Below are 17,044 nucleotides of genomic sequence, written 5' to 3' on the forward strand. Positions count from 1 at the left end.
CACAGCAGGGCCACTGTCATCTATATAAGGCCTACCGGTCGCTGCTGCTGTTGCTTACAGCCATATTGATTGATTGATTGATTGATTGAGATTTTTATTAGGCAAAAGAATGTAAAACAACACAGTTACATTTATAATGCTTTTGTCTAAAAGGTCCGGCCAAAAAAGTCCTTGCGGGCTTGTTTCCATTGGGGTCCTTGAATTAATTTCATAGACATATATAGTAGCAACCAAACAGTTCAAAAATCAACATAAGAATACAGAGGGAAAAAATATATACCATTATGTACAAAAAAGGTCATGGGAAAATAATGAAATATATACAAAAACAAAACATGATCAAAATAAAAATAAAAAGTGTGTACAAAAAAGGGGGAGGGGGGGGGGGTCATCTGTCTACTGGGAAACTGGTACTAGCTCCTCTTTAGGCCTCCAGAAAGATGAATTTTTAGGGCTGTTTTGAATGAGCCCAGCGAACTGCATTTTTTGAGGGATGGGGTTAGACTATTCCATTCCTTGGTGGCAGTGCTATAGAAGGAGAATTTGCCCATGTTTGTTTTATGGGTGGGTGTTACCAGATTGTTGTTTACGCTCCCTCTAGTTTTGTGACTGTGGGTGTCACTAACTTTTTCGAGGTACTTATACAGATATGCAGGTATAGGGGGCATTTCGGGCAAATCTGCATTTACAATTTTGAAGACCAGTCCCATTTTTAATTGTATAACCCTGTCTTCCACCCTGAGCCAGCCTAGGCTGGCAAAGTGAGTGGGAGAGAGGTGGGTCATGGGCCCCAGTCCGAGAACCACCCTGAACACGCCCGATCTCGTCCGATCTCGGAAGCTAAGCAGGGTCGGGCCTGGTTAGTACTTGGATGGGAGACCGCCTGGGAATACCAGGTGCTGTAAGCTTTTTTCATTTGGCAGACTGACTGAATGAGCAATCGTCATGTTTATGAATGCAGCACTAACTAACAAAATGTCACTGCTGAAAAATGTCACTTCTAACCTTTAGCAGCCCAGCCTAAGTAGAGTAAAGGAATAAACACACTCCACAGCAGGGCCACTGTCATCTATATAAGGCCTACCGGCCGCTGCTGCTGTTGCTTACGGCCATACCACCCTGAACACGCCCGATCTCGTCAGATCTCGGAAGCTAAGCAGGTTCGCGCCTGGTTAGTACTTGGATGGGAGACCGCCTGGGAATACCAGGTGCTGTAAGCTTTTTTTCATTTGGCAGACTGACTGAATGAGCAATCGTCATGTTTATGAATGCAGCACTAACTAACAAAATGTCACTGCTGAAAAATGTCACTTCTAACCTTTAGCAGCCCAGCCTAAGTAGAGTAAAGGAATAAACACACTCCACAGCAGGGCCACTGTCATCTATATAAGGCCTACCGGCCGCTGCTGCTGTTGCTTAATGCCATACCACCCTGAACACGCCCGATCTCGTCCGATCTCGGAAGCTAAGCAGGGTCGGGCCTGGTTAGTACTTGGATGGGAGACCGCCTGGGAATACCAGGTGCTGTAAGCTTTTTTCATTTGGCAGACTGACTGAATGAGCAATCGCCATGTTTATGAATGCAGCACTAACTAACAAAATGTCACTGCTGAAAAATGTCACTTCTAACCTTTAGCAGCCCAGCCTAAGTAGAGTAAAGGAATAAACACACTCCACAGCAGGGCCACTGTCATCTATATAAGGCCTACCGGCCGCTGCTGCTGTTGCTTACGGCCATAACACCCTGAACACGCCCGATCTCGTCCGATCTCGGAAGCTAAGCAGGGTCGGGCCTGGTTAGTACTTGGATGGGAGACCGCCTGGGAATACCAGGTGCTGTAAGCTTTTTTCATTTGGCAGACTGACTGAATGAGCAATCGTCATGTTTATGAATGCAGCACTAACTAACAAAATGTCACTGCTGAAAAATGTCACTTCTAACCTTTAGCAGCCCAGCCTAAGTAGAGTAAAGGAATAAACACACTCCACAGCAGGGCCACTGTCATCTATATAAGGCCTACCGGCCGCTGCTGCTGTTGCTTACGGCCATACCACCCTGAACACGCCCGATCTCGTCCGATCTCGGAAGCTAAGCAGGGTCGGGCCTGGTTAGTACTTGGATGGGAGACCGCCTGGGAATACCAGGTGCTGTAAGCTTTTTTCATTTGGCAGACTGACTGAATGAGCAATCGTCATGTTTATGAATGCAGCACTAACTAACAAAATGTCACTGCTGAAAAATGTCACTTCTAACCTTTAGCAGCCCAGCCTAAGTAGAGTAAAGGAATAAACACACTCCACAGCAGGGCCACTGTCATCTATATGAGGCCTACCGGCCGCTGCTGCTGTTGCTTACGGCCATACCACCCTGAACACGCCCGATCTCGGAAGCTAAGCAGGGTCGGGCCTGGTTAGTACTTGGATGGGAGACCGCCTGGGAATACCAGGTGCTGTAAGCTTTTTTCATTTGGCAGACTGACTGAATGAGCAATCGTCATGTTTATGAATGCAGCACTAACTAACAAAATGTCACTGCTGAAAAATGTCACTTCTAACCTTTAGCAGCCCAGCCTAAGTAGAGTAAAGGAATAAACACACTCCACAGCAGGGCCACTGTAATCTATATAAGGCCTACCGGCCGCTGCTGCTGTTGCTTACGGCCATACCACCCTGAACACGCCCGGTCTCGTCCGATCTCGGAAGCTAAGCAGGGTCGGGCCTGGTTAGTACTTGGATGGGAGACCGCCTGGGAATACCAGGTGCTGTAAGCTTTTTTCATTTGGCAGACTGACTGAATGAGCAATCGTCATGTTTATGAATGCAGCACTAACTAACAAAATGTCACTGCTGAAAAATGACACTTCTAACCTTTAGCAGCCCAGCCTAAGTAGAGTAAAGGAATAAACACACTCCACAGCAGGGCCACTGTCATCTATATAAGGCCTACCGGCCGCTGCTGCTGTTGCTTACGGCCATACCACCCTGAACACGCCCGATCTCGTCCGATCTCGGAAGCTAAGCAGGGTCGGGCCTGGTTAGTACTTGGATGGGAGACCGCCTGGGAATACCAGGTGCTGTAAGCTTTTTTCATTTGGCAGACTGACTGAATGAGCAATCGTCATGTTTATGAATGCAGCACTAACTAACAAAATGTCACTGCTGAAAAATGTCACTTCTAACCTTTAGCAGCCCAGCCTAAGTAGAGTAAAGGAATAAACACACTCCACAGCAGGGCCACTGTCATCTATATAAGGCCTACCGGCCGCTGCTGCTGTTGCTTACGGCCATATTGATTGATTGATTGATTGAGATTTTTATTAGGCAAAAGAATGTAAAACAACACAGTTACATTTATAATGCTTTTGTCTAAAAGGTCCGGCCAAAAAAGTCCTTGCGGGCTTGTTTCCATTGGGGTCCTTGAATTAATTTCATAGACATATATAGTAGCAACCAAACAGTTCAAAAAGCAACATAAGAATACAGAGGGAAAAAATATATACCATTATGTACAAAAAAGGTCATGGGAAAATAATGAAATATATACAAAAACAAAACATGATCAAAATAAAAATAAAAAGTGTGTACAAAAAAGGGGGAGGGGGGGGGGGTCATCTGTCTACTGGGAAACTGGTACTAGCTCCTCTTTAGGCCTCCAGAAAGATGAGTTTTTAGGGCTGTTTTGAATGAGCCCAGCGAACTGCATTTTTTGAGGGATGGGGTTAGACTATTCCATTCCTTGGTGGCAGTGCTATAGAAGGAGAATTTGCCCATGTTTGTTTTGTGGGTGGGTGTTACCAGATTGTTGTTTACGCTCCCTCTAGTTTTGTGACTGTGGGTGTCACTAACTTTTTCGAGGTACTTATACAGATATGCAGGTATAGGGGGCATTTCGGGCAAATCTGCATTTACAATTTTGAAGACCAGTCCCATTTTTAATTGTATAACCCTGTCTTCCACCCTGAGCCAGCCTAGGCTGGCAAAGTGAGTGGGAGAGAGGTGGGTCATGGGCCCCAGTCCGAGAACCACCCTGAACACGCCCGATCTCGTCCGATCTCGGAAGCTAAGCAGGGTCGGGCCTGGTTAGTACTTGGATGGGAGACCGCCTGGGAATACCAGGTGCTGTAAGCTTTTTTCATTTGGCAGACTGACTGAATGAGCAATCGTCATGTTTATGAATGCAGCACTAACTAACAAAATGTCACTGCTGAAAAATGTCACTTCTAACCTTTAGCAGCCCAGCCTAAGTAGAGTAAAGGAATAAACACACTCCACAGCAGGGCCACTGTCATCTATATAAGGCCTACCGGCCGCTGCTGCTGTTGCTTACGGCCATACCACCCTGAACACGCCCGATCTCGTCCGATCTCGGAAGCTAAGCAGGGTCGGGCCTGGTTAGTACTTGGATGGGAGACCGCCTGGGAATACCAGGTGCTGTAAGCTTTTTTCATTTGGCAGACTGACTGAATGAGCAATCGTCATGTTTATGAATGCAGCACTAACTAACAAAATGTCACTGCTGAAAAATGTCACTTCTAACCTTTAGCAGCCCAGCCTAAGTAGAGTAAAGGAATAAACACACTCCACAGCAGGGCCACTGTCATCTATATAAGGCCTACCGGCCGCTGCTGCTGTTGCTTACGGCCATACCACCCTGAACACGCCCGATCTCGTCCGATCTCGGAAGCTAAGCAGGATCGGGCCTGGTTAGTACTTGGATGGGAGACCGCCTGGGAATACCAGGTGCTGTAAGCTTTTTTCATTTGGCAGACTGACTGAATGAGCAATCGTCATGTTTATGAATGCAGCACTAACTAACAAAATGTCACTGCTGAAAAATGACACTTCTGACCTTTAGCAGCCCAGCCTAAGTAGAGTAAAGGAATAAACACACTCCACAGCAGGGCCACTGTCATCTATATAACGCCTACCGGCCGCTGCTGCTGTTGCTTACGGCCATACCACCCTGAACACGCCCGATCTCGTCCGATCTCGGAAGCTAAGCAGGGTCGGGCCTGGTTAGTACTTGGATGGGAGACCGCCTGGGAATACCAGGTGCTGTAAGCTTTTTTCATTTGGCAGACTGACTGAATGAGCAATCGTCATGTTTATGAATGCAGCACTAACTAACAAAATGTCACTGCTGAAAAATGTCACTTCTAACCTTTAGCAGCCCAGCCTAAGTAGAGTAAAGGAATAAACACACTCCACATCAGGGCCACTGTCATCTATATAAGGCCTACCGGCCGCTGCTGCTGTTGCTTACGGCCATACCACCCTGAACACGCCCGATCACGTCAGATCTCGGAAGCTAAGCAGGGTCGGGCCTGGTTAGTACTTGGATGGGAGACCGCCTGGGAATACCAGGTGCTGTAAGCTTTTTTCATTTGGCAGACTGACTGAATGAGCAATCGTCATGTTTATGAATGCAGCACTAACTAACAAAATGTCACTGCTGAAAAATGTCACTTCTAACCTTTAGCAGCCCAGCCTAAGTAGAGTAAAGGAATAAACACACTCCACAGCAGGGCCACTGTCATCTATATAAGGCCTACCGGCCGCTGCTGCTGTTGCTTACGGCCATACCACCCTGAACACGCCCGATCTCGGAAGCTAAGCAGGGTCGGGCCTGGTTAGTACTTGGATGGGAGACCGCCTGGGAATACCAGGTGCTGTAAGCTTTTTTCATTTGGCAGACTGACTGAATGAGCAATCGTCATGTTTATGAATGCAGCACTAACTAACAAAATGTCACTGCTGAAAAATGTCACTTCTAACCTTTAGCAGCCCAGCCTAAGTAGAGTAAAGGAATAAACACACTCCACAGCAGGGCCACTGTCATCTATATAAGGCCTACCGGCCGCTGCTGCTGTTGCTTACGGCCATACCACCCTGAACACGCCCGATCTCGTCCGATCTCGGAAGCTAAGCAGGGTCGGGCCTGGTTAGTACTTGGATGGGAGACCGCCTGGGAATACCAGGTGCTGTAAGCTTTTTTCATTTGGCAGACTGACTGAATGAGCAATCGCCATGTTTATGAATGCAGCACTAACTAACAAAATGTCACTGCTGAAAAATGTCACTTCTAACCTTTAGCAGCCCAGCCTAAGTAGAGTAAAGGAATAAACACACTCCACAGCAGGGCCACTGTCATCTATATAAGGCCTACCGGCCGCTGCTGCTGTTGCTTACGGCCATAACACCCTGAACACGCCCGATCTCGTCCGATCTCGGAAGCTAAGCAGGGTCAGGCCTGGTTAGTACTTGGATGGGAGACCGCCTGGGAATACCAGGTGCTGTAAGCTTTTTTCATTTGGCAGACTGACTGAATGAGCAATCGTCATGTTTATGAATGCAGCACTAACTAACAAAATGTCACTGCTGAAAAATGTCACTTCTAACCTTTAGCAGCCCAGCCTAAGTAGAGTAAAGGAATAAACACACTCCACAGCAGGGCCACTGTCATCTATATAAGGCCTAACGGCCGCTGCTGCTGTTGCTTACGGCCATACCACCCTGAACACGCCCGATCTCGGAAGCTAAGCAGGGTCGGGCCTGGTTAGTACTTGGATGGGAGACCGCCTGGGAATACCAGGTGCTGTAAGCTTTTTTCATTTGGCAGACTGACTGAATGAGCAATCGTCATGTTTATGAATGCAGCACTAACTAACAAAATGTCACTGCTGAAAAATGTCACTTCTAACCTTTAGCAGCCCAGCCTAAGTAGAGTAAAGGAATAAACACACTCCACAGCAGGGCCACTGTCATCTATATAAGGCCTACCGGCCGCTGCTGCTGTTGCTTACGGCCATACCACCCTGAACACGCCCGATCTCGTCCGATCTCGGAAGCTAAGCAGGGTCGGGCCTGGTTAGTACTTGGATGGGAGACCGCCTGGGAATACCAGGTGCTGTAAGCTTTTTTCATTTGGCAGACTGACTGAATGAGCAATCGTCATGTTTATGAATGCAGCACTAACTAACAAAATGTCACTGCTGAAAAATGTCACTTCTAACCTTTAGCAGCCCAGCCTAAGTAGAGTAAAGGAATAAACACACTCCACAGCAGGGCCACTGTCATCTATATAAGGCCTACCGGCCGCTGCTGCTGTTGCTTACGGCCATACCACCCTGAACACGCCCGATCTCGTCCGATCTCGGAAGCTAAGCAGGGTCGGGCCTGGTTAGTACTTGGATGGGAGACCGCCTGGGAATACCAGGTGCTGTAAGCTTTTTTCATTTGGCAGACTGACTGAATGAGCAATCGTCATGTTTATGAATGCAGCACTAACTAACAAAATGTCACTGCTGAAAAATGTCACTTCTAACCTTTAGCAGCCCAGCCTAAGTAGAGTAAAGGAATAAACACACTCCACAGCAGGGCCACTGTCATCTATATAAGGCCTACCGGCCGCTGCTGCTGTTGCTTACGGCCATACCACCCTGAACACGCCCGATCTCGTCCGATCTCGGAAGCTAAGCAGGATCGGGCCTGGTTAGTACTTGGATGGGAGACCGCCTGGGAATACCAGGTGCTGTAAGCTTTTTTCATTTGGCAGACTGACTGAATGAGCAATCGTCATGTTTATGAATGCAGCACTAACTAACAAAATGTCACTGCTGAAAAATGACACTTCTGACCTTTAGCAGCCCAGCCTAAGTAGAGTAAAGGAATAAACACACTCCACAGCAGGGCCACTGTCATCTATATAACGCCTACCGGCCGCTGCTGCTGTTGCTTACGGCCATACCACCCTGAACACGCCCGATCTCGTCCGATCTCGGAAGCTAAGCAGGGTCGGGCCTGGTTAGTACTTGGATGGGAGACCGCCTGGGAATACCAGGTGCTGTAAGCTTTTTTCATTTGGCAGACTGACTGAATGAGCAATCGTCATGTTTATGAATGCAGCACTAACTAACAAAATGTCACTGCTGAAAAATGTCACTTCTAACCTTTAGCAGCCCAGCCTAAGTAGAGTAAAGGAATAAACACACTCCACAGCAGGGCCACTGTCATCTATATAAGGCCTACCGGCCGCTGCTGCTGTTGCTTACGGCCATACCACCCTGAACACGCCCGATGTCGTCCGATCTCGGAAGCTAAGCAGGGTCGGGCCTGGTTAGTACTTGGATGGGAGACCGCCTGGGAATACCAGGTGCTGTAAGCTTTTTTCATTTGGCAGACTGACTGAATGAGCAATCGTCATGTTTATGAATGCAGCACTAACTAACAAAATGTCACTGCTGAAAAATGTCACTTCTAACCTTTAGCAGCCCAGCCTAAGTAGAGTAAAGGAATAAACACACTCCACAGCAGGGCCACTGTCATCTATATAAGGCCTACCGGCCGCTGCTGCTGTTGCTTACGGCCATATTGATTGATTGATTGATTGAGATTTTTATTAGGCAAAAGAATGTAAAACAACACAGTTACATTTATAATGCTTTTGTCTAAAAGGTCCGGCCAAAAAAGTCCTTGCGGGCTTGTTTCCATTGGGGTCCTTGAATTAATTTCATAGACATATATAGTAGCAACCAAACAGTTCAAAAATCAACATAAGAATACAGAGGGAAAAAATATATACCATTATGTACAAAAAAGGTCATGGGAAAATAATGAAATATATACAAAAACAAAACATGATCAAAATAAAAATAAAAAGTGTGTACAAAAAAGGGGGAGGGGGGGGGGGTCATCTGTCTACTGGGAAACTGGTACTAGCTCCTCTTTAGGCCTCCAGAAAGATGAGTTTTTAGGGCTGTTTTGAATGAGCCCAGCGAACTGCATTTTTTGAGGGATGGGGTTAGACTATTCCATTCCTTGGTGGCAGTGCTATAGAAGGAGAATTTGCCCATGTTTGTTTTATGGGTGGGTGTTACCAGATTGTTGTTTACGCTCCCTCTAGTTTTGTGACTGTGGGTGTCACTAACTTTTTCGAGGTACTTATACAGATATGCAGGTATAGGGGGCATTTCGGGCAAATCTGCATTTACAATTTTGAAGACCAGTCCCATTTTTAATTGTATAACCCTGTCTTCCACCCTGAGCCAGCCTAGGCTGGCAAAGTGAGTGGGAGAGAGGTGGGTCATGGGCCCCAGTCCGAGAACCACCCTGAACACGCCCGATCTCGTCCGATCTCGGAAGCTAAGCAGGGTCGGGCCTGGTTAGTACTTGGATGGGAGACCGCCTGGGAATACCAGGTGCTGTAAGCTTTTTTCATTTGGCAGACTGACTGAATGAGCAATCGTCATGTTTATGAATGCAGCACTAACTAACAAAATGTCACTGCTGAAAAATGTCACTTCTAACCTTTAGCAGCCCAGCCTAAGTAGAGTAAAGGAATAAACACACTCCACAGCAGGGCCACTGTCATCTATATAAGGCCTACCGGCCGCTGCTGCTGTTGCTTACGGCCATACCACCCTGAACACGCCCGATCTCGTCCGATCTCGGAAGCTAAGCAGGGTCGGGCCTGGTTAGTACTTGGATGGGAGACCGCCTGGGAATACCAGGTGCTGTAAGCTTTTTTCATTTGGCAGACTGACTGAATGAGCAATCGTCATGTTTATGAATGCAGCACTAACTAACAAAATGTCACTGCTGAAAAATGTCACTTCTAACCTTTAGCAGCCCAGCCTAAGTAGAGTAAAGGAATAAACACACTCCACAGCAGGGCCACTGTCATCTATATAAGGCCTACCGGCCGCTGCTGCTGTTGCTTACGGCCATACCACCCTGAACACGCCCGATCTCGTCAGATCTCGGAAGCTAAGCAGGTTCGCGCCTGGTTAGTACTTGGATGGGAGACCGCCTGGGAATACCAGGTGCTGTAAGCTTTTTTCATTTGGCAGACTGACTGAATGAGCAATCGTCATGTTTATGAATGCAGCACTAACTAACAAAATGTCACTGCTGAAAAATGTCACTTCTAACCTTTAGCAGCCCAGCCTAAGTAGAGTAAAGGAATAAACACACTCCACAGCAGGGCCACTGTCATCTATATAAGGCCTACCGGCCGCTGCTGCTGTTGCTTACGGCCATACCACCCTGAACACGCCCGATCTCGGAAGCTAAGCAGGGTCGGGCCTGGTTAGTACTTGGATGGGAGACCGCCTGGGAATACCAGGTGCTGTAAGCTTTTTTCATTTGGCAGACTGACTGAATGAGCAATCGTCATGTTTATGAATGCAGCACTAACTAACAAAATGTCACTGCTGAAAAATGTCACTTCTAACCTTTAGCAGCCCAGCCTAAGTAGAGTAAAGGAATAAACACACTCCACAGCAGGGCCACTGTCATCTATATAAGGCCTACCGGCCGCTGCTGCTGTTGCTTACGGCCATACCACCCTGAACACGCCCGATCTCGTCCGATCTCGGAAGCTAAGCAGGGTCGGGCCTGGTTAGTACTTGGATGGGAGACCGCCTGGGAATACCAGGTGCTGTAAGCTTTTTTCATTTGGCAGACTGACTGAATGAGCAATCGTCATGTTTATGAATGCAGCACTAACTAACAAAATGTCACTGCTGAAAAATGTCACTTCTAACCTTTAGCAGCCCAGCCTAAGTAGAGTAAAGGAATAAACACACTCCACAGCAGGGCCACTGTCATCTATATAAGGCCTACCGGCCGCTGCTGCTGTTGCTTACGGCCATAACACCCTGAACACGCCCGATCTCGTCCGATCTCGGAAGCTAAGCAGGGTCGGGCCTGGTTAGTACTTGGATGGGAGACCGCCTGGGAATACCAGGTGCTGTAAGCTTTTTTCATTTGGCAGACTGACTGAATGAGCAATCGTCATGTTTATGAATGCAGCACTAACTAACAAAATGTCACTGCTGAAAAATGTCACTTCTAACCTTTAGCAGCCCAGCCTAAGTAGAGTAAAGGAATAAACACACTCCACAGCAGGGCCACTGTCATCTATATAAGGCCTACCGGCCGCTGCTGCTGTTGCTTACGGCCATACCACCCTGAACACGCCCGATCTCGTCCGATCTCGGAAGCTAAGCAGGGTCGGGCCTGGTTAGTACTTGGATGGGAGACCGCCTGGGAATACCAGGTGCTGTAAGCTTTTTTCATTTGGCAGACTGACTGAATGAGCAATCGTCATGTTTATGAATGCAGCACTAACTAACAAAATGTCACTGCTGAAAAATGACACTTCTAACCTTTAGCAGCCCAGCCTAAGTAGAGTAAAGGAATAAACACACTCCACAGCAGGGCCACTGTCATCTATATAAGGCCTACCGGCCGCTGCTGCTGTTGCTTACGGCCATATTGATTGATTGATTGATTGAGATTTTTATTAGGCAAAAGAATGTAAAACAACACAGTTACATTTATAATGCTTTTGTCTAAAAGGTCCGGCCAAAAAAGTCCTTGCGGGCTTGTTTCCATTGGGGTCCTTGAATTAATTTCATAGACATATATAGTAGCAACCAAACAGTTCAAAAATCAACATAAGAATACAGAGGGAAAAAATATATACCATTATGTACAAAAAAGGTCATGGGAAAATAATGAAATATATACAAAAACAAAACATGATCAAAATAAAAATAAAAAGTGTGTACAAAAAAGGGGGAGGGGGGGGGGGTCATCTGTCTACTGGGAAACTGGTACTAGCTCCTCTTTAGGCCTCCAGAAAGATGAGTTTTTAGGGCTGTTTTGAATGAGCCCAGCGAACTGCATTTTTTGAGGGATGGGGTTAGACTATTCCATTCCTTGGTGGCAGTGCTATAGAAGGAGAATTTGCCCATGTTTGTTTTATGGGTGGGTGTTACCAGATTGTTGTTTACGCTCCCTCTAGTTTTGTGACTGTGGGTGTCACTAACTTTTTCGAGGTACTTATACAGATATGCAGGTATAGGGGGCATTTCGGGCAAATCTGCATTTACAATTTTGAAGACCAGTCCCATTTTTAATTGTATAACCCTGTCTTCCACCCTGAGCCAGCCTAGGCTGGCAAAGTGAGTGGGAGAGAGGTGGGTCATGGGCCCCAGTCCGAGAACCACCCTGAACACGCCCGATCTCGTCCGATCTCGGAAGCTAAGCAGGGTCGGGCCTGGTTAGTACTTGGATGGGAGACCGCCTGGGAATACCAGGTGCTGTAAGCTTTTTTCATTTGGCAGACTGACTGAATGAGCAATCGTCATGTTTATGAATGCAGCACTAACTAACAAAATGTCACTGCTGAAAAATGTCACTTCTAACCTTTAGCAGCCCAGCCTAAGTAGAGTAAAGGAATAAACACACTCCACAGCAGGGCCACTGTCATCTATATAAGGCCTACCGGCCGCTGTGCTGTTGCTTACGGCCATACCACCCTGAACACGCCCGATCTCGTCCGATCTCGGAAGCTAAGCAGGGTCGGGCCTGGTTAGTACTTGGATGGGAGACCGCCTGGGAATACCAGGTGCTGTAAGCTTTTTTCATTTGGCAGACTGACTGAATGAGCAATCGTCATGTTTATGAATGCAGCACTAACTAACAAAATGTCACTGCTGAAAAATGTCACTTCTAACCTTTAGCAGCCCAGCCTAAGTAGAGTAAAGGATAAACACACTCCACAGCAGGGCCACTGTCATCTATATAAGGCCTACCGGCCGCTGCTGCTGTTGCTTACGGCCATAACACCCTGAACACGCCCGATCTCGTCCGATCTCGGAAGCTGAGCAGGGTCGGGCCTGGTTAGTACTTGGATGGGAGACCGCCTGGGAATACCAGGTGCTGTAAGCTTTTTTCATTTGGCAGACTGACTGAATGAGCAATCGTCATGTTTATGAATGCAGCACTAACTAACAAAATGTCACTGCTGAAAAATGTCACTTCTAACCTTTAGCAGCCCAGCCTAAGTAGAGTAAAGGAATAAACACACTCCACAGCAGGGCCACTGTCATCTATATAAGGCCTACCGGCCGCTGCTGCTGTTGCTTACGGCCATACCACCCTGAACACGCCCGATCTCGGAAGCTAAGCAGGGTCGGGCCTGGTTAGTACTTGGATGGGAGACCGCCTGGGAATACCAGGTGCTGTAAGCTTTTTTCATTTGGCAGACTGACTGAATGAGCAATCGTCATGTTTATGAATGCAGCACTAACTAACAAAATGTCACTGCTGAAAAATGTCACTTCTAACCTTTAGCAGCCCAGCCTAAGTAGAGTAAAGGAATAAACACACTCCACAGCAGGGCCACTGTCATCTATATAAGGCCTACCGGCCGCTGCTGCTGTTGCTTACGGCCATACCACCCTGAACACGCCCGATCTCGTCCGATCTCGGAAGCTAAGCAGGGTCGGGCCTGGTTAGTACTTGGATGGGAGACCGCCTGGGAATACCAGGTGCTGTAAGCTTTTTTCATTTGGCAGACTGACTGAATGAGCAATCGTCATGTTTATGAATGCAGCACTAACTAACAAAATGTCACTGCTGAAAAATGTCACTTCTAACCTTTAGCAGCCCAGCCTAAGTAGAGTAAAGGAATAAACACACTCCACAGCAGGGCCACTGTCATCTATATAAGGCCTACCGGCCGCTGCTGCTGTTGCTTACGGCCATACCACCCTGAACACGCCCGATCTCGTCCGATCTCGGAAGCTAAGCAGGGTCGGGCCTGGTTAGTACTTGGATGGGAGACCGCCTGGGAATACCAGGTGCTGTAAGCTTTTTTCATTTGGCAGACTGACTGAATGAGCAATCGTCATGTTTATGAATGCAGCACTAACTAACAAAATGTCACTGCTGAAAAATGTCACTTCTAACCTTTAGCAGCCCAGCCTAAGTAGAGTAAAGGAATAAACACACTCCACAGCAGGGCCACTGTCATCTATATAAGGCCTACCGGCCGCTGCTGCTGTTGCTTACGGCCATACCACCCTGAACACGCCCGATCTCGGAAGCTAAGCAGGGTCGGGCCTGGTTAGTACTTGGATGGGAGACCGCCTGGGAATACCAGGTGCTGTAAGCTTTTTTCATTTGGCAGACTGACTGAATGAGCAATCGTCATGTTTATGAATGCAGCACTAACTAACAAAATGTCACTGCTGAAAAATGTCACTTCTAACCTTTAGCAGCCCAGCCTAAGTAGAGTAAAGGAATAAACACACTCCACAGCAGGGCCACTGTCATCTATATAAGGCCTACCGGCCGCTGCTGCTGTTGCTTACGGCCATACCACCCTGAACACGCCCGATCTCGTCCGATCTCGGAAGCTAAGCAGGGTCGGGCCTGGTTAGTACTTGGATGGGAGACCGCCTGGGAATACCAGGTGCTGTAAGCTTTTTTCATTTGGCAGACTGACTGAATGAGCAATCGTCATGTTTATGAATGCAGCACTAACTAACAAAATGTCACTGCTGAAAAATGACACTTCTAACCTTTAGCAGCCCAGCCTAAGTAGAGTAAAGGAATAAACACACTCCACAGCAGGGCCACTGTCATCTATATAAGGCCTACCGGCCGCTGCTGCTGTTGCTTACGGCCATACCACCCTGAACACGCCCGATCTCGTCCGATCTCGGAAGCTAAGCAGGGTCGGGCCTGGTTAGTACTTGGATGGGAGACCGCCTGGGAATACCAGGTGCTGTAAGCTTTTTTCATTTGGCAGACTGACTGAATGAGCAATCGTCATGTTTATGAATGCAGCACTAACTAACAAAATGTCACTGCTGAAAAATGTCACTTCTAACCTTTAGCAGCCCAGCCTAAGTAGAGTAAAGGAATAAACACACTCCACAGCAGGGCCACTGTCATCTATATAAGGCCTACCGGCCGCTGCTGCTGTTGCTTACGGCCATATTGATTGATTGATTGATTGAGATTTTTATTAGGCAAAAGAATGTAAAACAACACAGTTACATTTATAATGCTTTTGTCTAAAAGGTCCGGCCAAAAAAGTCCTTGCGGGCTTGTTTCCATTGGGGTCCTTGAATTAATTTCATAGACATATATAGTAGCAACCAAACAGTTCAAAAATCAACATAAGAATACAGAGGGAAAAAATATATACCATTATGTACAAAAAAGGTCATGGGAAAATAATGAAATATATACAAAAACAAAACATGATCAAAATAAAAATAAAAAGTGTGTACAAAAAAGGGGGAGGGGGGGGGGGGTCATCTGTCTACTGGGAAACTGGTACTAGCTCCTCTTTAGGCCTCCAGAAAGATGAGTTTTTAGGGCTGTTTTGAATGAGCCCAGCGAACTGCATTTTTTGAGGGATGGGGTTAGACTATTCCATTCCTTGGTGGCAGTGCTATAGAAGGAGAATTTGCCCATGTTTGTTTTATGGGTGGGTGTTACCAGATTGTTGTTTACGCTCCCTCTAGTTTTGTGACTGTGGGTGTCACTAACTTTTTCGAGGTACTTATACAGATATGCAGGTATAGGGGGCATTTCGGGCAAATCTGCATTTACAATTTTGAAGACCAGTCCCATTTTTAATTGTATAACCCTGTCTTCCACCCTGAGCCAGCCTAGGCTGGCAAAGTGAGTGGGAGAGAGGTGGGTCATGGGCCCCAGTCCGAGAACCACCCTGAACACGCCCGATCTCGTCCGATCTCGGAAGCTAAGCAGGGTCGGGCCTGGTTAGTACTTGGATGGGAGACCGCCTGGGAATACCAGGTGCTGTAAGCTTTTTTCATTTGGCAGACTGACTGAATGAGCAATCGTCATGTTTATGAATGCAGCACTAACTAACAAAATGTCACTGCTGAAAAATGTCACTTCTAACCTTTAGCAGCCCAGCCTAAGTAGAGTAAAGGAATAAACACACTCCACAGCAGGGCCACTGTCATCTATATAAGGCCTACCGGCCGCTGCTGCTGTTGCTTACGGCCATACCACCCTGAACACGCCCGATCTCGTCCGATCTCGGAAGCTAAGCAGGGTCGGGCCTGGTTAGTACTTGGATGGGAGACCGCCTGGGAATACCAGGTGCTGTAAGCTTTTTTCATTTGGCAGACTGACTGAATGAGCAATCGTCATGTTTATGAATGCAGCACTAACTAACAAAATGTCACTGCTGAAAAATGTCACTTCTAACCTTTAGCAGCCCAGCCTAAGTAGAGTAAAGGAATAAACACACTCCACAGCAGGGCCACTGTCATCTATATAAGGCCTACCGGCCGCTGCTGCTGTTGCTTACGGCCATACCACCCTGAACACGCCCGATCTCGTCCGATCTCGGAAGCTAAGCAGGGTCGGGCCTGGTTAGTACTTGGATGGGAGACCGCCTGGGAATACCAGGTGCTGTAAGCTTTTTTCATTTGGCAGACTGACTGAATGAGCAATCGTCATGTTTATGAATGCAGCACTAACTAACAAAATGTCACTGCTGAAAAATGTCACTTCTAACCTTTAGCAGCCCAGCCTAAGTAGAGTAAAGGAATAAACACACTCCACAGCAGGGCCACTGTCATCTATATAAGGCCTACCGGCCGCTGCTGCTGTTGCTTACGGCCATACCACCCTGAACACGCCCGATCTCGTCCGATCTCGGAAGCTAAGCAGGGTCGGGCCTGGTTAGTACTTGGATGGGAGACAGCCTGGGAATACCAGGTGCTGTAAGCTTTTTTCATTTGGCAGACTGACTGAATGAGCAATCGTCATGTTTATGAATGCAGCACTAACTAACAAAATGTCACTGCTGAAAAATGACACTTCTAACCTTTAGCAGCCCAGCCTAAGTAGAGTAAAGGAATAAACACACTCCACAGCAGGGCCACTGTCATCTATATAACGCCTACCGGCCGCTGCTGCTGTTGCTTACGGCCATACCACCCTGAACACGCCCGATCTCGTCCGATCTCGGAAGCTAAGCAGGGTCGGGCCTGGTTAGTACTTGGATGGGAGACCGCCTGGGAATACCAGGTGCTGTAAGCTTTTTTCATTTGGCAGACTGACTGAATGAGCAATCGTCATGTTTATGAATGCAGCACTAACTAACAAAATGTCACTGCTGAAAAATGTCACTTCTAACCTTTAGCAGCCCAGCCTAAGTAGAGTAAAGGAATAAACACACTCCACAGCAGGGCCACTGTCA

This window comes from Gymnoscopelus microlampas (genome assembly GCF_963454915.1).
Source record: "Gymnoscopelus microlampas genome assembly, contig: SCAFFOLD_28, whole genome shotgun sequence".
Classification (NCBI taxonomy): domain Eukaryota; kingdom Metazoa; phylum Chordata; class Actinopteri; order Myctophiformes; family Myctophidae; genus Gymnoscopelus; species Gymnoscopelus microlampas.